Below are 23,252 nucleotides of genomic sequence, written 5' to 3'. Positions count from 1 at the left end.
ATCCTGCCAAATGCAGTCATGAAGATTGGGGAAGGGCACAGAAGACCACAGACAGAGTATAGACTAGGTGGCCAAAGACTGCAAACCTCACTCAAGGAAAAAGATCTTGGGGTGAGTATAACACCGAGCATGTCTCCGGAAACACACATCAATCAGATAACTGCTGCAGCATATGGGCGCCTGGCAAACCTGAGAACAGCATTCCGATACCTTAGTAAGGAATCGTTCAAGACACTGTACACCGTGTATGTCAGGCCCATACTGGAGTATGCAGCACCTGTTTGGAACCCGCACTTGATAAAGCACGTCAAGAAACTAGAGAAAGTACAAAGGTTTGCGACAAGGTTAGTTCCAGAGCTAAGGGGAATGTCCTATGAAGAAAGATTAAGGGAAATCGGCCTGACGACACTGGAGGACAGGAGGGTCAGGGGAGACATGATAACGACATATAAAATACTGCGTGGAATAGACAAGGTGGACAAAGGCAGGATGTTCCAGGGAGGGGACACAGAAACAAGAGGCCACAATTGGAAGTTGAAGACACAAATGAGTCAGAGAGATAGGAAGTATTTCTTCAGTCATAGAGTTGTCAGGCAGTGGAATAGCCTAGAAAATGACGTAGTGGAGGCAGGAACCATACACAGTTTTAAGACGAGGTTTGATAAAGCTCATGGAGCGGGGAGAGAGAGAGCCCAGTAGCAACCGGTGAAGAGGCGGGAGAAAGACCTTGGGGTGACCATAACACCGAGCACATCACCGGAGGCACACATCAACCAAATAACTGCTGCAGCATACGGGCGCCTGGCAAACCTGAGAATAGCGTTCCGATACCTTAATAAGGAATCGTTCAAGACACTGTACACTGTGTATGTTAGGCCCATACTGGAGTATGCAGCACCAGTCTGGAACCCACACCTGGTCAAGCACGTCAAGAAGCTAGAGAAAGTACAAAGGTTTGCAACAAGGCTAGTCCCAGAGCTCAAGGGAATGTCGTACGAGGAAAGGTTAAGGGAAATCGGACTGACGACACTGGAGGACAGAAGGGTCAGGGGAGACATGATAACGACATACAAGATACTGCGGGGAATAGACAAAGTGGACAGAGATAGGATGTTCCAGAGAGGGGACACAGGGACAAGGGGTCACAACTGGAAGCTGAAGACTCAGACGAGTCACAGGGACGTTAGGAAGTATTTCTTCAGTCATAGAGTTGTCAGCAAGTGGAATAGCCTAGCAAGTGAAGTAGTGGAGGCAGGAACCATACATAATTTTAAGAAGAGGTATGACAAAGCTCAGGAAGCAGAGAGAGAGGGGACCCAGTAGCGATCAGTGAAGAGGCGGGGCCAGGAGCTGAGTCTCGACCCCTGCAACCACAATTAGGTGAGTACAATTAGGTGAGTACATACACACACACACACACCTATATTTACATTTTTCTCAGTGTGCTTTGAAAGTTATTGTACCATTCTATATTTACAAGGGACGATTTTTGATCTTTCCCTAATACAGTTTGAGAGATATCTTACACTTCCACACTTACAAAGCACTGTTTTATGTAAGTTCCCTCGCCAGTAGAGTTTGTGAGGCATCTGAGAAGTGGGTGGTACGCAGTATTCCACACTCAATCTCGGTATTTTGCAACCATCTTGTATATTCGGGTTACACCTACTCGATATATAGTGTCGCCTACTGTCATACTCTCTCTCCTATCCATCTAGTGCATGTCGAACTACCCATTGCTTATTTAGAATAACCTACTTCCACTAGTAGGTCGAGCTCACCCGTGACATCTCCAAGCTGCTACACCTCACTTCATGTGATGAATGGTTTTGAAAACCGACAAGTTGAAGATTAAGACACTTACGCAACATATGGGAATCTTTATTAAGGAAACGTTTCGCCACACAGTGGCTTCATCAGTCCAATACAAAGTAGAAATGGGATCTTGATACAAAGAATTCTTCAATACTTGTCCAACCTTGGGACGAAGACCTACTTTGACTAGTGGATGGTTCCACTATGACCCCGCCTCCTACTTCGACTCACCTGACTGCAGTATATAAGCCACTTCTCCGGCCATATGCTGCACTTTCTACAAGAGTGATGGACTGAACACATCGATTCCAGGCTGAGGGACTGATTACCTCAAACTCCTCTACTCCTCACACATTTCTAGCTTGTATTGGACTGATGAAGCCACTGTGGCGCGAAACGTTTTCTTAATAAAGATTCCCATATGTTGCATAAGTGTCTTAATCTTCACCTCACTTCATGTTCCAGTATACAAGTCTCTGGTTTTGTGCCTACCAAAGGATTGATTACCTCGCTACCTCTCCACTTCCACTGTCTCCAGAATTATAATTAATTTCTGTGAAAAATTAGACACGTGCAACATTTGGGTATCTCTATTGTAGACATTTTACCATCCAGTGGCTTTATCAATACAAATTGAGGGACATAATTGGAAGAAAGTACAACTATATGTAAAAGATGAGGTACGAGTCCCTCAGCCTTGGAGTTAGTGAGTCGTGAAGAGTCACATACTCTCCACGACTACGGTGATCTTCAACTCCAAGGCTGAGGGACTGATTACCTCATCTTTTACATATAGTTGTACTTTCTTCCAATTATGTCCCTCAATTTGTATTGATAAAGCCACTGGATGGTAAAATGTCTACAATAGAGATACCCAGATGTTGCACGTGTCTAATTTCTCATCTTGCGGTGCGGGTATTGTATACCATACATATATAATTCATTTCTGTATTCGACTGTTGAAACCTGTTAAGCAGGCGAAACATTTCGTCAATAAAGATACCTAAGTGAGAAATTTGACACATGCAACACCTGGTTATGTTTAGTTAAAAGACGTTTTCTTAACCAGTGGCTTTATCAGTTCAATCCAAAGACGATATACGACAACAGCGGAAGATGAAGTAATCAGTCCCCCCCCCCCAGCCTAGAAACCTCTGTTCGCCTTACCCGTACCGATATTGAATTCGGCGGGTCACCAACAGTACAAGACCCGGGCCGGGACAGTACAAGACCAGGGCCGGGACAGTACAAGACCAGGGCCGGGACAGTACAAGACCAGGGCCGGGACAGTACAAGACCCGGGCCGGTACAGTACAAGACCCGGGCCGGGACAGTACAAGACCAGGGCCGGGACAGTACAAGACCAGGGCCGGGACAGTACAAGACCAGGGCCGGGACAGTACAAGACCAGGGCCGGGACAGTACAAGACCAGGGCCGGGACAGTACAAGACCAGGGCCGGGACAGTACAAGACCAGGGCCGGGACAGTACAAGACCAGGGCTGGGACAGTACAAGACCAGGGCCGGGACAGTACAAGACCCGGACCGGGACAGTACAAGACCAGGGCCGGGACAGTACAAGACCAGGGCCGGGACAGTACAAGACCCGGGCCTGGACAGTACAAGACCCGGGCCTGGACAGTACAAGACCAGGGCCGGGACAGTACAAGACCAGGGCCGGGACAGTACAAGACCCGGGCCGGTACAGTACAAGACCAGGGCCGGGACAGTACAAGACCAGGGCCGGGACAGTACAAGACCAGGGCCGGGACAGTACAAGACCCGGACCGGGACAGTACAAGACCAGGGCCGGGACAGTACAAGACCAGGGCCGGGACAGTACAAGACCCGGGCCTGGACAGTACAAGACCCGGGCCTGGACAGTACAAGACCAGGGCCGGGACAGTACAAGACCAGGGCCGGGACAGTACAAGACCAGGGCCGGGACAGTACAAGACCAGGGCCGGGACAGTACAAGACCAGGGCCGGGACAGTACAAGACCAGGGCCGGGACAGTACAAGACCCGGACCGGGACAGTACAAGACCAGGGCCGGGACAGTACAAGACCAGGGCCGGGACAGTACAAGACCCGGACCGGGACAGTACAAGACCAGGGCCGGGACAGCACAAGACCAGGGCCGGGACAGCACAAGACCAGGGCCGGGACAGTACAAGACCAGGGCCGGGACAGTACAAGACCAGGGCCGGGACAGTACAAGACCCGGACCGGGACAGTACAAGACCAGGGCCGGGACAGTACAAGACCAGGGCCGGGACAGTACAAGACCCGGGCCTGGACAGTACAAGACCCGGGCCTGGACAGTACAAGACCAGGGCCGGGACAGTACAAGACCAGGGCCGGGACAGTACAAGACCAGGGCCGGGACAGTACAAGACCAGGGCCGGGACAGTACAAGACCAGGGCCGGGACAGTACAAGACCAGGGCCGGGACAGTACAAGACCAGGGCCGGGACAGCACAAGACCAGGGCCGGGACAGTACAAGACCAGGGCCGGGACAGTACAAGACCAGGGTCGGGACAGTACAAGACCAGGGCCGGGACAGCACAAGACCAGGGCCGGGACAGTACAAGACCAGGGCCGGGACAGCACAAGACCAGGGCCGGGACAGTACAAGACCAGGGTCGGGACAGTACAAGACCAGGGCCGGGACAGCACAAGACCAGGGCCGGGACAGCACAAGACCAGGGCCGGGACAGTACAAGACCAGGGCCGGGACAGCACAAGACCAGGGCCGGGACAGCACAAGACCAGGGCCGGGACAGCACAAGACCAGGGCCGGGACAGCACAAGACCAGGGCCGGGACAGCACAAGACCAGGGCCGGGACAGTACAAGACCAGGGCCGGGACAGTACAAGACCAGGGCCGGGACAGCACAAGACCAGGGCCGGGACAGCACAAGACCAGGGCCGGGACAGCACAAGAAACGTCGTTAAAGATACCCAGGTATTGGACATACGTTTAATTTCTTATTCCGTCGTTAATGTAAACCACCATTGTAATAAATATGTCCACGTGTTGCACACGTTTCTTATTAATCTGTCAGTGGACCATTTATAATATGAGTACATACACACACACACACCTATATTTACATTTTTCTCAGTGTGCTTTGAAAGTTATTGTACCATTCTATATTTACAAGGGACGATTTTTGATCTTTCCCTAATACAGTTTGAGAGATATCTTACACTTCCACACTTACAAAGCACTGTTTTATGTAAGTTCCCTCGCCAGTAGAGTTTGTGAGGCATCTGAGAAGAGGTTGGTACGCAGTATTCCACACTCAATCTCGGTATTTTGCAACCATCTTGTATATTCGGGTTACACCTACTCGATATATAGTGTCGCCTACTGTCATACTCTCTCTCCTATCCATCTAGTGCATGTCGAACTACCCATTGCTTATTTAGAATAACCTACTTCCACTAGTAGGTCGAGCTCACCCGTGACATCTCCAAGCTGCTACACCTCACTTCATGTGATGAATGGTTTTGAAAACCGACAAGTTGAAGATTAAGACACTTACGCAACATATGGGAATCTTTATTAAGGAAACGTTTCGCCACACAGTGGCTTCATCAGTCCAATACAAAGTAGAAATGGGATCTTGATACAAAGAATTCTTCAATACTTGTCCAACCTTGGGACGAAGACCTACTTTGACTAGTGGATGGTTCCACTATGACCCCGCCTCCTACTTCGACTCACCTGACTGCAGTATATAAGCCACTTCTCCGGCCATATGCTGCACTTTCTACAAGAGTGATGGACTGAACACATCGATTCCAGGCTGAGGGACTGATTACCTCAAACTCCTCTACTCCTCACACATTTCTAGCTTGTATTGGACTGATGAAGCCACTGTGGCGCGAAACGTTTTCTTAATAAAGATTCCCATATGTTGCATAAGTGTCTTAATCTTCACCTCACTTCATGTTCCAGTATACAAGTCTCTGGTTTTGTGCCTACCAAAGGATTGATTACCTCGCTACCTCTCCACTTCCACTGTCTCCAGAATTATAATTAATTTCTGTGAAAAATTAGACACGTGCAACATTTGGGTATCTCTATTGTAGACATTTTACCATCCAGTGGCTTTATCAATACAAATTGAGGGACATAATTGGAAGAAAGTACAACTATATGTAAAAGATGAGGTACGAGTCCCTCAGCCTTGGAGTTAGTGAGTCGTGAAGAGTCACATACTCTCCACGACTACGGTGATCTTCAACTCCAAGGCTGAGGGACTGATTACCTCATCTTTTACATATAGTTGTACTTTCTTCCAATTATGTCCCTCAATTTGTATTGATAAAGCCACTGGATGGTAAAATGTCTACAATAGAGATACCCAGATGTTGCACGTGTCTAATTTCTCATCTTGCGGTGCGGGTATTGTATACCATACATATATAATTCATTTCTGTATTCGACTGTTGAAACCTGTTAAGCAGGCGAAACATTTCGTCAATAAAGATACCTAAGTGAGAAATTTGACACATGCAACACCTGGTTATGTTTAGTTAAAAGACGTTTTCTTAACCAGTGGCTTTATCAGTTCAATCCAAAGACGATATACGACAACAGCGGAAGATGAAGTAATCAGTCCCCCCCCCCAGCCTAGAAACCTCTGTTCGCCTTACCCGTACCGATATTGAATTCGGCGGGTCACCAACAGTACAAGACCCGGGCCGGGACAGTACAAGACCAGGGCCGGGACAGTACAAGACCAGGGCCGGGACAGTACAAGACCAGGGCCGGGACAGTACAAGACCCGGGCCGGTACAGTACAAGACCCGGGCCGGGACAGTACAAGACCAGGGCCGGGACAGTACAAGACCAGGGCCGGGACAGTACAAGACCAGGGCCGGGACAGTACAAGACCAGGGCCGGGACAGTACAAGACCAGGGCCGGGACAGTACAAGACCAGGGCCGGGACGTACAAAACCCGGGCCGGGACAGTACAAGACCCGGGCCGGTACAGTACAAGACCAGGGCCGAGACAGTACAAGACCAGGGCCGGGACAGTACAAGACCAGGGCCGGGACAGTACAAGACCCGGACCGGGACAGTACAAGACCAGGGCCGGGACAGTACAAGACCAGGGCCGGGACAGTACAAGACCCGGGCCTGGACAGTACAAGACCCGGGCCTGGACAGTACAAGACCAGGGCCGGGACAGTACAAGACCAGGGCCGGGACAGTACAAGACGAGGGCCGGGACAGTACAAGACCAGGGCCGGGACAGTACAAGACCAGGGCCGGGACAGTACAAGACCAGGGCCGGGACAGTACAAGACCAGGGCCGGGACAGCACAAGACCAGGGCCGGGACAGTACAAGACCAGGGCCGGGACAGCACAAGACCAGGGCCGGGACAGTACAAGACCAGGGTCGGGACAGTACAAGACCAGGGCCGGGACAGCACAAGACCAGGGCCGGGACAGTACAAGACCAGGGCCGGGACAGCACAAGACCAGGGCCGGGACAGTACAAGACCAGGGCCGGGACAGCACAAGACCAGGGCCGGGACAGCACAAGACCAGGGCCGGGACAGTACAAGACCAGGGCCGGGACAGCACAAGACCAGGGCCGGGACAGTACAAGACCAGGGCCGGGACAGCACAAGACCAGGGCCGGGACAGTACAAGACCAGGGCCGGGACAGCACAAGACCAGGGCCGGGACAGTACAAGACCAGGGCCGGGACAGCACAAGACCAGGGCCGGGACAGTACAAGACCAGGGCCGGGACAGCACAAGACCAGGGCCGGGACAGTACAAGAAACGTCGTTAAAGATACCCAGGTATTGGACATACGTTTAATTTCTTATTCCGTCGGAAATGTAAACCACCATTGTAATAAATATGTCCACGTGTTGCACACGTTTCTTATTAATCTGTCAGTGGACCATTTATAATATGACACACTGCCACTATACAAATCAACAAATGTATACTGAACCACCTGTATATACCGAACGAGCTAATGGCTATAAATAATTCACAAGAAACACACGCCCTACACAGAACCAACGACACACTCCTAAACTACAGAATATAACCGATATAACCCCCAGAGCACAGAGAACCATACCCACAATTAATGAACCATCTTGACAGCACTTAGGCACACGTAGCTCATCCTCAGAGCTAAGTGAACAATACCCACATTTGATGAACCATTCTGATAAAGCACGGCACTTAAACAGCAAAGAGAAGTTGCTGGACGACACACAAACCGAACGTAGGGAAAAAATAACTAAGGCAAAGAGGAGATCTATAGAAGATAGAGAAGACCTAACGCGGAGATACCTAATGCAAGGAGACCTAGATCAGAAGAGGCTTAGCTAATTCAAAAGACCTAGATCAGAAGAGGCTTAGCTAATTCAAAAGACCTAGAAGAGGCACCTAACCCAGAGTAGGCCTACCGCAGATAAAGATAGCAGAGTGAGGTACCCAGGTATATATGTATGTGAGTCGCAGGTAAAAATGTGAGACGCAGGTATATCTGTGTAAGAGACAGGTGCGGCAGCAGCAAGACACACAACACAACCCACCTCCACAGGTAAACTAAAGGGACACCCCTGGCATGGCTGCCGCTTAACCTCCACCCCTTAGTGCGTCTCCCCCTTCCTCCCTCCCTCTCTCTCTCTCTCTTTCTCTTTCTCTTTCTCTCTCTCTCTCTCTCCGAGGGTAATGCTAGAGGGGTTGGAGGGAGGGGAGAGGGAGCACAACACTGTGACCTAACTGGCTCCTCTTCGTAAATCCTCTCACATTTTCCCCTCCACTCGTACTCTCCCCTTTTAATTTTTCAGATATGACCCCCCCCCCCCAACTTTATGGAAATTCAGGGCTCCAGTGTGGAAATAAGCCACATTTTTTTAACTGCACTGGGTTATCCTGGGTTAAATATATAATTAATGGCCTACGTGTGCCTAGAGAAGTTTCGGTGTGGAACTTCACACGCGGCGGGACGTATTACCGTGTCTCTAAACACCCGCTGCCCCTCTTACCTAGCAGTAAGTAGGTACTTGTAGTCGACGGTTGCAGGTGGCATCCTGGGGAAGGACCTAAAACTAATCACAATGGAACTAAGCTACACTGCTTGGCTTTGTTGGTAAAATTAGCTCCAACGGAGCTAATTTTACCAACAGTGATCACTGACTACTTACCTACATCATAAAAAGTCAGATGTTGTGGAGGGGATGAGGGCAGAGAGTTGCAGTCTCGTCCTTATATGCCTTCCTGTTAACCTTTTATTTTTACAGTTCCTTGATAATGTGAGAAGTCACGAAAGCGCTTAAAATTTCATTATTTTTTTCACAGTGGTTTTTCTACATATTGTGATATCACCTGTTTATCGTGATCTTATTGTATATTGTTTATATATATATATATATATATATATATATATATATATATATATATATATATGTGTGTGTGTGTGTGTGTGTGTGTGTGTGTGTGTGTGTGTGTGTGTGTGTGTGTGTGTGTGTGTGTGTGTGTGTGTGTGTGTGTGTGTGTGTGTGTGTGTGTGTGTGTGTGTGTGTGTGTGTGTGTGTGTGTGTGTGTGTGTGTATATGTCGTGCCGAATATTTAAAAGTGGTCATTTATCAAGAACTCATTTAAAATTAAGTCCTTTCTGAAATTTTCTCTTATACGTTTAAAGATATTTTTTTTCATTAACGTTAATGTAAATTTTTTTAATTTTGCACCAAAAGAATCTTAGAAAACTTACCTAACCTTATTATAACAAGATCAATTTATTTTAGCCTAACCCAGCTAAATATATTTTAGATTTGTTTACAATAATTTAATACTAAACAAACCCAATGAAATATATTTTTTTCGTTAGGTTCAGAATGATTTTGGCGAAATTATTGCATACACAAATTTTCACTTGTCCTATATGGCAAGATGAGCGTTGCTATTTAAGCCAAGATCGCAAGTTCTGCCTATTCGGCACGATATATATATATATATATATATATATATATATATATATATATATATATATATATATATATATATATATATATATATATATATATATATATATATATATATATATATATATATATATATATATATATATATATATATATATATATATATATATATATATATATATATATATATATATATATATATATATATATATATATATATATATATATATATATATATATATATATATATATATATATATATATATATATATATATATATAATTGCAATAAGATCACAATATATATCAAGTACTCTCACATTTCTCAATGCATCATCAGGAGCTATGCAATGTTGCAAGGCAGAAACAGGAGGGGAAGTTATCTCAGAGTAGCGCAGTGTGGATGTGTCACCGGCCGCAGCCTCTCTGAGACTGTGGTGGGTGACACACCCCCACTGCGCTACTCTGAGAAAACTTCCCCTCCTACTGTTGCTGCCTTGCAACACTGCATAGCTCTGATGACGCACTGAGAAGTGTGAAAGTACTTGAGCTAAAGATTTTCAATCCCATGGCTTGTCTTGCATATATATATATATATATATATATATATATATATATATATATATATATATATATATATATATATATATATATATATATATATATATATATGTCGTGCCGAATATGTAAAACTGGTCAATTAGCAAGAACTCATTTAAAAGTAAGTCCTTTCTAAAATTTTCTCTTATACGTTTAAAGATATACTTTTTTTTCATTAATGTTGATGGAAAAATTTATAATTTTGCACCAAAAGGAACTTAGAAAACTTACCTAACCTTATTATAACAAGAACAGTTTATTTTAGCCTAACCCAACTAAATATATTTTAGATTTGTTTACAATAATTTAATACTAATTAAACACAGTGAAATATATTTTTTCGTTAGGTTCAGAATGATTTTGGCGAAATTATTGCATACACAAATTTTCACTTGTTCTATATGGCAAGATGAGCGTTGCTATTTAAGCCAAGATCGCAAATTCTGCCTATTCGGCACGACATTACATATATATATATATATATATATATATATATATATATATATATATATATATATATATATATATATATATATATATATATATATATATATATATACACGTGTGTGTAAAACTGGCTAGTTTGCAATTGCAAAACCCAAATTCAATAAAATATTTCCAATTAAAATACACCAACGCTTAAGTATTTGATGCTGACCATAAGAGGCTTTCGCTAATTATTGCATGGAAACCAATTTAATAAAGTTGGCAACTTAAAATTTACATTGTTCAAGTAGAAAGTGAAACTTTCCTTCAGTAAGATCCATCAACAAAGTTTGAAGCATATCAGAAAAGGCATTCTCCAGTAGTTAATCTGAATCCAATGCTTCTAAGCTTTTCAACAATTTTAAACAAGATTTAAAATTTGCAGCTAAACAGTCTAAACTTACAAGATGTCTTCCTTCTGGAGGAATGCTGCATCAGCCTTAATATTTTGAAGACGATAAGACGAGTCATTCTTTAGTTTGAGGAAAATGGAATGGAAATCATCACTATTTGTGTAATAAAATTGGCAAATTGGAACTTATGAAGCGCAATAACAACGAAAACCTTCCTGGAAATTACATCAGCAATGAAAATTTGAAACCGAACAGAAAAGACATTCCTTCAGTATGGCAGCAACATCCCAGAGACAATACTTGTGAAAGAGCGTCACCATGACTACCACAACACAGCCTCCATCAGTGACAGACGTCAACACACAGGTCAACACTTCCCACCAGCCATTCATTACGTTAACGACTGTAAACAAATTAGGGAACAGTGGGATAGGAACCTGTGAGAAGTTTATCATAAAACCAGCAGGCTGGTGCTCTAACCACTGTACCAAGTTAGCAGGCATGATACAGTGGTTAGATCACTAGCCTGCTAGTTTTAGCACTGGATTGCCACGAGTCCGGATCCTGCCCTTTGTCGGAATATCTATTATATATATATTAATAGTTCTAGGAATCATTGCCCCCACGGCCCGTGCTCACAACAGAGCTTCTAAGCTGAAAATGAAAATTATTACAGAAATAATAACTATTAAAAAACAGACAAGAAACTATAATTTATGCAGAATGTAAATCAAGGCTTGCAAGATTTGCTTGCCATTTTACATGCTCATGAGACGGAAAGAAAAACCAGCAATCCTACCAGAATGAAAAACGTTTAACAAGCTTGTAATTCCCACTCATATTTTAAGTCATTAGTAACTGCGGGAGTAATTTTTATCTACTAACGTACTCGACAACAGCCCTAGATATAAATATTTTTAAATTTTCGTGACAGTATCAGGATATGATTGAGTGCATCACAACAACAAAATGTACAGATCAAGTGTCACGAGGGTAAGTGAGAGACAGGAAACATTTGAACATCACTCGCCACATTTGCTGAGACAACAATGAATCTCTATCTTGTAAACAAACTACTCTACACGAAATGAAGCCACATCACATTTTCTGCACTTCTGTGACACTTGTAGAAAGTATGATGTCTTCTAGCACACAAATAGGTACATATGTAGAAGACAAGAGGTTTTTAAGTAAACTGAAACATACAAACACATATGTAGAAAGTAAATCTTCTAGTATACTGGCACACAAAATTGTAGAAGGCAGCAGGTACCTAGTTACTACTAGGCGGACAGGGACTGCAAGTATAAGAAAACCCACATCTCTCTCCCCGCTCAGGGATCGAACCCTGGTCTCTTAGCTGTGAGACAAGCGCTCTAAACAACCAAGCTGTACACCACTTTGGGTTTATTTGGCAGTTCAATAAGGATTAACTTGTGCAATGGGAAGACTTTATGCAGCAGGACAAGAAAATCACACCAGAAGAGAATAACAAGGTCATCATCTCCCTCCAGCCAATACATCCCACAAACCTTGTAATGGATTACAAGCCTACGGAAATTTCGTAAAATATTCGAATCTGGACTCTACGTCGTGTCATATTATTACACTTGCACTAGGGTCGTGTTATCATTAATACAGTAGATATTTTTAGACCAGTGACTTGGTTGGTAGCGTCCTCAGCTCACACACAGAGAGGTCCCGGATCGATTCTCGGCACGGGTGAAACGTTAGACATGTTTCCCTACACCTGCTGCCCCTGTTCACCTACCAGTAAGTTATTCGACTGGGTGTTAGTCAACTGTTGTGGATGGCATCCTGGGGGACAAGATTAACCTACGTTGCAGGAAATGCTCTGCATAACCAGGGGCTTCTATATAATATGCCAATGATGTCAGCTAGGTCTGTATCAGTTATATCACGTACTTGTAGAATTATCATCATCATTATTATTATTCTTAAAGTACTAGATGTTGGGGGGATGGAGGCGTGGCTCAGCAATACGCAGTAAGGAACACTAATTAAGAGGGGGTAAACACAAGTTAAACTTAGGCTACCTTTTCTACATATTACCGTCTATTATACAATTGTTGTAATAAGCACAATTTTAGGCATAAACTGGTGATAAATTGTGTAATTTTAAGAAAACACAAACACGTTACACTGTGATTTATTTACATTTAGGTCCTTAGCGGTAAACACAAGGGTGACAGGTGGAGTGTGTGCACTAGGTGACAGGTGGAGTGTGTGCACTAGGTGACAGGTGGAGTGTGTGCACTAGGTGACAGGTGGAGCGTGTGCACAAGGTGACAGGTGGAGTGTGTGCACTAGGTGACAGGTGGAGTGTGTGCACTAGGTGACAGATGGAGTGTGTGCACTAGGTGACAGGTGGAGTGTGTGCACTAGGTGACAGGTGGAGTGTGTGCACTAGGTGACAGGTGGAGCGTGTGCACAAGGTGACAGGTGGAGCGTGTGCACAAGGGTGACAGGTGGAGTGTGTGCACTAGGTGACAGGTGGAGTGTGTGCACTAGGTGACAGGTGGAGTGTGTGCACTAGGTGACAGGTGGAGCGTGTGCACAAGGTGACAGGTGGAGTGTGTGCACTAGGTGACAGGTGGAGTGTGTGCACTAGGTGACAGATGGAGCGTGTGCACAAGGTGACAGGTGGAGCGTGTGCACAAGGGTGACAGGTGGAGTGTGTGCAATAGGTGACAGGTGGAGTGTGTGCACTAGGTGACAGGTGGAGTGTGTGCACTAGGTGACAGATGGAGCGTGTGCACAAGGTGACAGGTGGAGTGTGTGCAATAGGTGACAGGTGGAGTGTGTGCACTAGGTGACAGGTGGAGTGTGTGCACTAGGTGACAGGTGGAGTGTGTGCACTAGGTGACAGGTGGAGTGTGTGCACTAGGTGACAGGTGGAGTGTGTGCACTAGGTGACAGGTGGAGTGTGTGCACTAGGTGACAGGTGGAGTGTGTGCACTAGGTGACAGGTGGAGTGTGTGCACTAGGTGACAGGTGGAGTGTGTGCACAAGGTGACAGGTGGAGTGTGTGCACTAGGTGACAGGTGGAGTGTGTGCACAAGGATGACAGGTGGAGTGTGTGCACTAGGTGTCAGGTGGAGTGTGTCCACTAGGTGACAGGTGGAGTGTGTGCACTAGGTGACAGGTGGAGTGTGTGCACTAGGTGACAGGTGGAGTGTGTGCACTAGGTGACAGGTGGAGTGTGTGCACTAGGTGACAGGTGGAGTGTGTGCACTAGGTGACAGGTGGAGTGTGTGCACAAGGTGACAGGTGGAGCGTGTGCACAAGGGTGACAGGTGGAGTGTGTGCAATAGGTGACAGGTGGAGTGTGTGCACTAGGTGACAGGTGGAGTGTGTGCACTAGGTGACAGGTGGAGTGTGTGCACTAGGTGACAGGTGGAGTGTGTGCACTAGGTGACAGGTGGAGTGTGTGCACAAGGTGACAGGTGGAGCGTGTGCACAAGGGTGACAGGTGGAGTGTGTGCAATAGGTGACAGGTGGAGTGTGTGCACTAGGTGACAGGTGGAGTGTGTGCACTAGGTGACAGGTGGAGTGTGTGCACTAGGTGACAGGTGGAGTGTGTGCACTAGGTGACAGGTGGAGTGTGTGCACAAGGTGACAGGTGGAGCGTGTGCACAAGGGTGACAGGTGGAGCGTGTGCACTAGGTGACAGGTGGAGTGTGTGCACAAGGGTGACAGGTGGAGTGTGTGCACAAGGATGACAGGTGGAGTGTGCACTAGGTGACAGGTGGAGTGTGTGCACTAGGTGACAGGTGGAGTGTGTGCACTAGGTGACAGGTGGAGTGTGTGCACTAGGTGACAGGTGGAGTGTGTGCACAAGGATGACAGGTGGAGTGTGTGCACTAGGTGTCAGGTGAAGTGTGTGCACTAGGTGTCAGGTGGAGTGTGTGCACAAGGATGACAGGTGGAGTGTGTGCACTAGGTGACAGGTGGAGTGTGTGCACTAGGTGACAGGTGGAGTGTGTGCACTAGGTGACAGGTGGAGTGTGTGCACTAGGTGACAGGTGGAGTGTGTACACAAGGTGACAGGTGGAGCGTGTGCACAAGGGTGACAGGTGGAGTGTGTGCACTAGGTGACAGGTGGAGTGTGTGCACAAGGATGACAGGTGGAGTGTGTGCACAAGGATGACAGGTGGAGTGTGTGCACTAGGTGACAGGTGGAGTGTGTCCACTAGGTGACAGGTGGAGTGTGTGCACTAGGTGACAGGTGGAGTGTGTGCACTAGGTGACAGGTGGAGTGTGTGCACTAGGTGACAGGTGGAGTGTGTGCACTAGGTGACAGGTGGAGTGTGTGCACTAGGTGTCAGGTGGAGTGTGTGCACTAGGTGTCAGGTGGAGTGTGTGCACTAGGTGACAGGTGGAGTGTGTGCACAAGGATGACAGGTGGAGTGTGTGCACTAGGTGACAGGTGGAGTGTGTGCACTAGGTGACAGGTGGAGTGTGTGCACTAGGTGACAGGTGGAGTGTGTGCACTAGGTGACAGGTGGAGTGTGTGCACTAGGTGACAGGTGGAGTGTGTGCACTAGGTGTCAGGTGGAGTGTGTGCACTAGGTGACAGGTGGAGTGTGTGCACTAGGTGACAGGTGGAGTGTGTGCACTAGGTGACAGGTGGAGTGTGTGCACTAGGTGACAGGTGGAGTGTGTGCACTAGGTGACAGGTGGAGTGTGTGCACTAGGTGACAGGTGGAGTGTGTGCACTAGGTGACAGGTGGAGTGTGTGCACTAGGTGACAGGTGGTGTGTGCACAAGGGTGACAGGTGGAGTGTGTGCACAAGGATGACAGGTGGAGTGTGTGCACTAGGTGTCAGGTGGAGTGTGTGCACTAGGTGACAGGTGGAGTGTGTGCACTAGGTGACAGGTGGAGTGTGTGCACTAGGTGACAGGTGAAGTGTGTGCACTAGATGTCAGGTGGAGTGTGTGCACTAGGTGTCAGGTGGAAGTAATATTTGGTACAGCAAATTAGTTTGTGAAGTCAGAGTGAATCTACATTAAAGGTGAAACATTGACAATGATAGACAATCAGGGAGGGAGGGAGGGTGGTAGAGGGAGGGAGGGAGGGAGGTAGAGGGAGGGAGGGAGAGAGGTAGAGGGAGAGAGGTAGAGGGAGAGAGGTAGAGGGAGAGAGGTAGAGGGAGAGAGGTAGAGGGAGAGAGGTAGAGGGAGAGAGGTAGAGGGAGAGAGGTAGAGGGAGGGAGGGAGAGAGGTAGAGGGAGGGAGGTAGAGGGAGGGAGGGAGGGCATTGATTTCCCTCACCTCATGACCTTTCCTTCTCAAACTATGTCATGTAACTTGTGTGTACTCGCCAACTTGTACTCACTGATTTATGCTTGCGTTAAGTCTCGGCTTTTGGCCTCCTAGGTCCTAGCATACCTACTCTTAAAACCGTGTACGGCATGTTTCAATCACTGCCTCACTCAGTTCCTTCCACTTTCTCCCCCCCCCCCCCCCGTGACAAAAGCACTGTACTTCCTAACAACTTTGTGGCTCACCTATGTCTTTACCTTCCCTCTATGCTTCTCGTTTCCCGCGTGATAATTAATCCCTATCTGCTCTGTCGTTGTATAAGAGTATCTTGCACGTTGCAATTATATCTCCCCTGATTTTTCAATCTCCTAACCGTTCACGACCTGTAGTAATAATGGTAGAACTGCCAACAAAATGTTCGGTAACGGTTTGACAAAGTTCCTGGAGAGCGAAACGTTGCCACAATAAAATGTCACATTGGTTGCATATGTGCTCATTCACCTAACGTTAGAACCTAATTTGTTAAGAGACAAGTCCATTGTGTCAAGTCAAACCTATTGTTTAAACCCAAGATCTACTGCTTCACCAATGTCTTAGTGCTTAACACAACACCGGTAGCAGCCAGTGTTTTGTTTTTCCTTACTCCCCCGTGTGCGTTAACTACAAACTGTTAGTTACCAGAGTTTTCCTTCTCTAGCGGTCTGATCTAGGCCAGGTCTCCTTGTTGACTGTCTGGTCAACCAGGCTGGTGGCCCGCCGGTTCCAATATCCACCACAACCTAGCTGATCTGGGGCACAATGGAGATAACCAGACTGGTGGCCCGCCGGTTCCCATATCCACCACAACCTAGCTGATCTGGGGCACAATGGAGATAACCAGACTGGTGGCCCGCCGGTTCCCATATCCACCACAACTTAGCTGATCTGGGGCACAATGGAGATAACCAGGCTGGTGGCCCGCCGGTTCCCATATCCACCACAACCTAGCTGATCTGGGGCACAATGGAGATAACCAGGCTGGTGGCCCGCCGGTTCCCATATCCACCACAACCTAGCTGATCTGGGGCACAATGGAGATAACCAGGCTGGTGGCCCGCCGGTTCCCATACCCACCACAACCTAGCTGATCTGGGGCACAATGGAGATAAGTCAAGTTTCCTCAAGAACAATTCTACATTTCTTCCAGAAGACTTATGTGCTGGTAGGAGGTTAAATAGTTAAGATTCACTGATGCCGACACATCCGCACTTTTCACCGGATGTATTTTATACAGCCTCCCATAACTCATTGTAGTACGCAGGTGTTGTTGTTGTTGTTGTAGTGTGCAGATGTAGAGCTAGGTCCTCCGGTATCTTTATGCTTCAAGACCTTTGACGGTATTTTTCCAGTTTTTTTTCATTATCTCTTCCTTTACTGTCACACTATTTTCATATTTTCTTTTCTAACTTCTTACCTTTATTTTGACATTTATTTCTCGCTTTCATACCTTCCTTTTTTTTGTAAGTTTATTTTACAATTTCATCCTTTTCTTTTCTGGTTATATCACACTTTCACGCCTTCCTTTATCCATTTCTTTCTCAGTTTAATACTTTTCTCTCTCCGTTTATTTCCCATACTATATCTCCCCTTTCCCATTTATTCCAGACGGTTGCTTCCCATTCTGTCTCATCCAGTGTGTGTGTGTGTGTAATCCTGGAGTTTGTGGTGGTCAACAATACACAGTAAAAATAGCGGACAGTGTTCACTCGTGCAAACTCTCACTCGTTCACTCATTCTACACACATATATATGAATAAAACAACTTAATATCAGCGCTGAGACACAATCCGGTTAGTTTGGCTATCTGAAGTGAGGTTATGTCATGTCAGGTCAGGTTAAATTTAACCAGGTCATTTCAGTCAGGTTAGGTTACGCCAGGTTAAACCAGTTCAGGCGAGTGTGTCAGGGTGATGCTTATCTTGTAAGTAATTTTGTCTGCTCTCTGATAAACAGTGAACCAGTATATACTGCAGAGGTGCCCAGCGTTCCTCCATGCGGTATCCATGCCAGAGTTGTGTGTGTACGATTAGTAAAACCGAGTTTAGTTTCCCATGCTTGATAATGGTGGGAAGATGGTTTGATAGAAAATAATTGTGTGTGTTCTAACTCGGACCAACGTTGCTGCCAGCGGTTTCGAAATTATCGAGAGTAATGGAAAATAGTCTGAAAAGGGAACTCTGCGGGAAATTGGTAGCTGGTGAAAAGATGCGGGAGCGGCCGAGTCTGTACTGGAAGATGTTTCCAGATGTTTCCCAGAATGTAAACAAAGATGTACGTAATCTATATCAACATTGTCTATTATGTGTCGAGGTCTTCTGGCAGATTGCACTGAGTCAATCTGTCCATTGACACGTGAACGATCCAAGAATCATTGTGTAGTGGAGGAAACTGAGTCCACAATCAAAGTAGAGCGGGGGTCGGGGGTGAGGGGATATTGAGTAACGGTAGCGGGATTAAGCAACAACTATCTGACTGAAACCAACTCAGTGTTTTGAGGGAAGGTCTGAAGACATGCAGGAGGTCTATTGAGGATGTTGCAGTACTCGAGATCAGAAAATAAGCCATATATCTCATTTATTATACCGAAAAGAAACTACATAGCCACGTAGAACTATCATCGCCTCAAATGCTATGGGTATTATTGAGTAAATTACTTGCAGAGGTTCACAGGGTATTACCTGAATTATTACCTGCAAGTAATTTGGGTAAGGTAAGTGAAACTTAGTCACAGTAGGTCTCCAAACTGTCACTCCACAGATGACCACTTCACCACTTTCACAAAAAGCTAGACCTGACAGTAAATTAATAAATTAATATATGGATCACACCACAACACCTACCTGGCACCTAGACCCTACACTGGTCACCTAGAGATCTAAATGCAAGGACTAATGGTGCACTTCCCTGGGAGTGATGGTCGTATCCCTTATCTTCCGCAATCCACACGTAATTCTTGAGGTCCCGTAAATTTCCTGTCCGCATCACTCAGCAGCTGTTCCACACCCCCCTCACTTGAAATTTCTCGAAAGGGTCAAATTAGCATCACATTTTATTACACAATTATTGTTTCATTCAAATTTACACATGCTGAATTTAGGAAAATCCAAAATTTTCCACAACTATTATTTTGTCAACCTCGGCTGGTTCACAACATCAGGGTGGCACCTCTAGAACTGACTGAGCAAGACTCAGCAAAACCACTTATTTAGACAGGAGCATGAACTGTGCAGCTGTCTTTCAGTAAATAATGGCGGCGGACAGACGGGAATGAACGTCAGAAGTTTAGAACTTTCAGTTACCACTCGTGGATTCACAGGCAACCTCCAGTAATATTTCTGCCATCAAGTTCTGCCCACCCCCCCTCCAAAAAAAAAAAAATGAAGGGGTAGAACGGTAAGCCAGCGAAAGCCTCGGTCACATGACCAAAAGCTCAAGCGGCAGGTCATCATTTGACTAAGACCCGCGTCAGGAAACGCATGTTCTGTGTCATGGCGAATTTTACCTGGCCTAAGTTCTGTCAGATATCTGTCCACCAGTATTTCACTGGAAGGACAACTGACACATCTTAAGATGATCCAGTTTCAAAAAGGTGGAGTGAGGTGACCACCTCAGCACTACCAATATTAGAACAGGACTGATATATATCTTCCCACTTATCTGAGAGCTGGATGTCACAAAAGGGAAAGATCTTCACTAAGAAGTCAAAAGCAGAGAAGGTTGGGAGATATTTAGATTAAGTCTAAGGAAGAGAAAGGAAGGTCCAGCTCCTCGGATCAAGGTTAGGTAAGGTTCATCAGGAAACAGGACAAGTGTTTCCTGACTCGGGTCTTAGTCATATGACGACCTGCAGCTGGAGCCGTTCAAAGCAGGAGAAATATCGGAACTGGAACAAATACAGAGATCATTTACGGCTCACATTGAGCCTGTAAAGCACCTAAACTACTGGGAACGCCTGCAAATCTTGAACATGTATTCATTGGACCGGAGGACAGAGAGATGCGTGATAATATATACCTGGAAAATACTCGAGGGCCTGGTCTCAAATCTGCGTACTGCCATAACATACTGGAGTGAGAGATATGGGAGGAAGTGTAAAATAAACCCAGTGAGGAGCAGGGGTGCGGTGGGGACAATAAAGGAACACTGTATCAACATCCAGGGTACCAGACTTTTCAACAATATCAAAAACACGGCTGGAACAAGTGTAGAAGCCTTCAAGAGGAAACTGGACAAGTATCTTCACCAGGTGCCAGATCAACCAGGCTGTGATGGATATGTGGGGCAGCGGGCCTGCAGCAGCAACAGCCTGGTTGACCAGGCAAGCACCAGACGAGCCTGGCTCATGGCCGGGCTCAGAGAGTAGAGAAGCTCTCGAAATTCTTCAAAGGTAAGGCGGAGCTTTTGGTCATCTCACTAAGGCCTTCCGCTGGCTTACTGGTCCACCCCTTTAAATACTAGGATTGTAAGTTCAATCTAATCAAAGACTCCTTTCGCCGTGGCAATAGACCCCCCCTCCCAATGATGGACCCCCTCCCAATGATGGACCCCCTCCCAATGATGGACCCCCTCCCAATGATGGACATCCCCCCTCCCAATGATGGACCCCCTCCCAATGATGGACCCCCTCCCAATGATGGACATCCCCCCTCCCAATGATGGACCCCCCTCCCAATGATGGACCCCCTCCCAATGATGGACCCCCTCCCAATGATGGACCCCCTCCCAATGATGGACCCCCTCCCAATGATGGACCCCCCTCCCAATGATGGACCCCCCCTCCCAATGATGGACATCCCCCCCTCCCAATGATGGACATCCCCCCCTCCCAATGATGGACATCCCCCCCTCCCAATGATGGACATCCCCCCCTCCCAATGATGGACATCCCCCCCTCCCAATGATGGACATCCCCCCCTCCCAATGATGGACATCCCCCCTCCCAATGATGGACATCCCCCCCTCCCAATGATGGACATCCCCCCCTCCCAATGATGGACATCCCCCCTCCCAATGATGGACATCCCCCCTCCCAATGATGGACATCCCCCCTCCCAATGATGGACATCCCCCCTCCCAATGATGGACATCCCCCCTCCCAATGATGGACATCCCCCCTCCCAATGATGGACATCCCCCCTCCCAATGATGGACCCCCCTCCCAATGATGGACCCCCTCCCAATGATGGACCCCCCTCCCAATGATGGACCCCCCTCCCAATGATGGACCCCCTACCAATGATGGACCCCCCTCCCAATGATGGACCCCCCTCCCAATGATGGACCCCCCTCCCAATGATGGACCCCTCCCAATGATGGACCTCCCTCCCAATGATGGACCCCCATCCCAATGATGTACCCCCCTCCCAATGATGGACCCCCCTCCCAATGATGGACCCCCCTCCCAATGATGGACCCCCTCCCAATGATGGACCCCCTTCCCAATGATGGACCCCCCTCCCAATGATGGATCCCCCTCCCAATGATGGACCCCCTCCCAATGATGGATCCCCCTCCCAATGATGGACCCCCCCCCTCCCAATGAAAGGTGGAAGTTAGAGCAGAATAGACTTGGCTGCCTCAAATCCCTAACCATAAATTATTTATACGTTTAAACGGATTTGTTTATTTTAGGTCAAATTCAATTAAAAAAGTATTAAAAATTCCTCTCGTTTCGACACACTATATGTAAAGTTTTATACTATATACAGCGCCCTCTGGTACACATACATGAACAAGCATACATGTACACATTCTCCCCAGCGGTTCTTAGATGGAAGAGGCTGCGATAATTTGATATTTTCCAAAATACTAGTTTTTCGGGAGCTGGCGCGCGTGGATGCGCCTACGCACCTGCAAGGCACAGAAAATTAAAAATATTTCGTAAAAAACTGACATAGTTTAAGCAAATCGTTGCTACACCACAGCAGCCTCTTAATAACACAAGATAATGATTATAGCATTTTACTGAGACGTTTCATCCACCTAACAGAGCAAGACCTGGCTATGTTTACCTGACAGAGCAAGACCTGGCTATGTTTACCTGACAGAGCAAGACCTAGCTATGTTTACCTGACAGAGCAAGACCTAGCTATGTTTACCTAACAGAGCAAGACCTATGTTTACCTGACAGAGCAAAACCTATGTTTACCTAACAGAGCAAGACGTGGCTATGTTTACCTGACAGAGCAAGACCTAGCTATGTTTACCTGACAGAGCAAGACCTATGTTTACCTGACAGAGCAAGACCTAGCTATGTTTACCTGACAGAGCAAGACCTAGCTATGTTTACCTGACAGAGCAAGACCTATGTTTACCTAACAGAGCAAGACCTAGCTATGTTTACCTAACAGATCAAGACCTAGCTATGTTTACCTAACAGAGCAAGACCTAGCTATGTTTACCTGACAGAGCAAGACCTAGCTATGTTTACCTAACAGAGCAAGACCTATGTTTACCTGACAGAGCAAGACCTAGCTATGTTTACCTGACAGAGCAAGACCTATGTTTACACCTAACAGAGCAAGACCTAGCTATGTTTACCTAACAGATCAAGACCTAGCTATGTTTACCTAACAGAGCAAGACCTAGCTATGTTTACCTAACAGAGCAAGACCTAGCTATGTTTACCTGACAGAGCAAGACCTATGTTTACCTAACAGAGCAAGACCTAGCTATGTTTACCTAACAGAGCAAGAACTA

At 46.6% G+C, this 23,252-nt stretch overlaps 2 protein-coding genes across 2 annotated transcripts in view; one reads left to right on the top strand and one right to left on the bottom strand.

Annotated features, from left to right (window-relative positions):
* Positions 1–23,252, bottom strand: part of LOC128684916 (uncharacterized) — a 173,807-nt gene that overhangs the window by 140,243 nt on the left and 10,312 nt on the right. The window lies entirely within an intron of this gene.
* Positions 8,332–23,252, top strand: part of LOC128684925 (reticulocalbin-2) — a 106,119-nt gene continuing 91,198 nt past the window's right edge. The window contains exon 1 of the mRNA XM_053771291.2: positions 8,332–8,406. The gene's annotated coding sequence lies outside the window, so the exon portion shown is untranslated. The remainder of the gene's footprint in view (positions 8,407–23,252) is intronic.

Source organism: Cherax quadricarinatus, chromosome 5, assembly GCF_038502225.1.
Source record: "Cherax quadricarinatus isolate ZL_2023a chromosome 5, ASM3850222v1, whole genome shotgun sequence".
In the NCBI taxonomy this organism is placed as follows: Eukaryota; Metazoa; Arthropoda; class Malacostraca; order Decapoda; family Parastacidae; genus Cherax; species Cherax quadricarinatus.
Note: the sequence above shows the minus strand (reverse complement) of the source record. Positions and strands in the feature narration are given on the sequence as shown.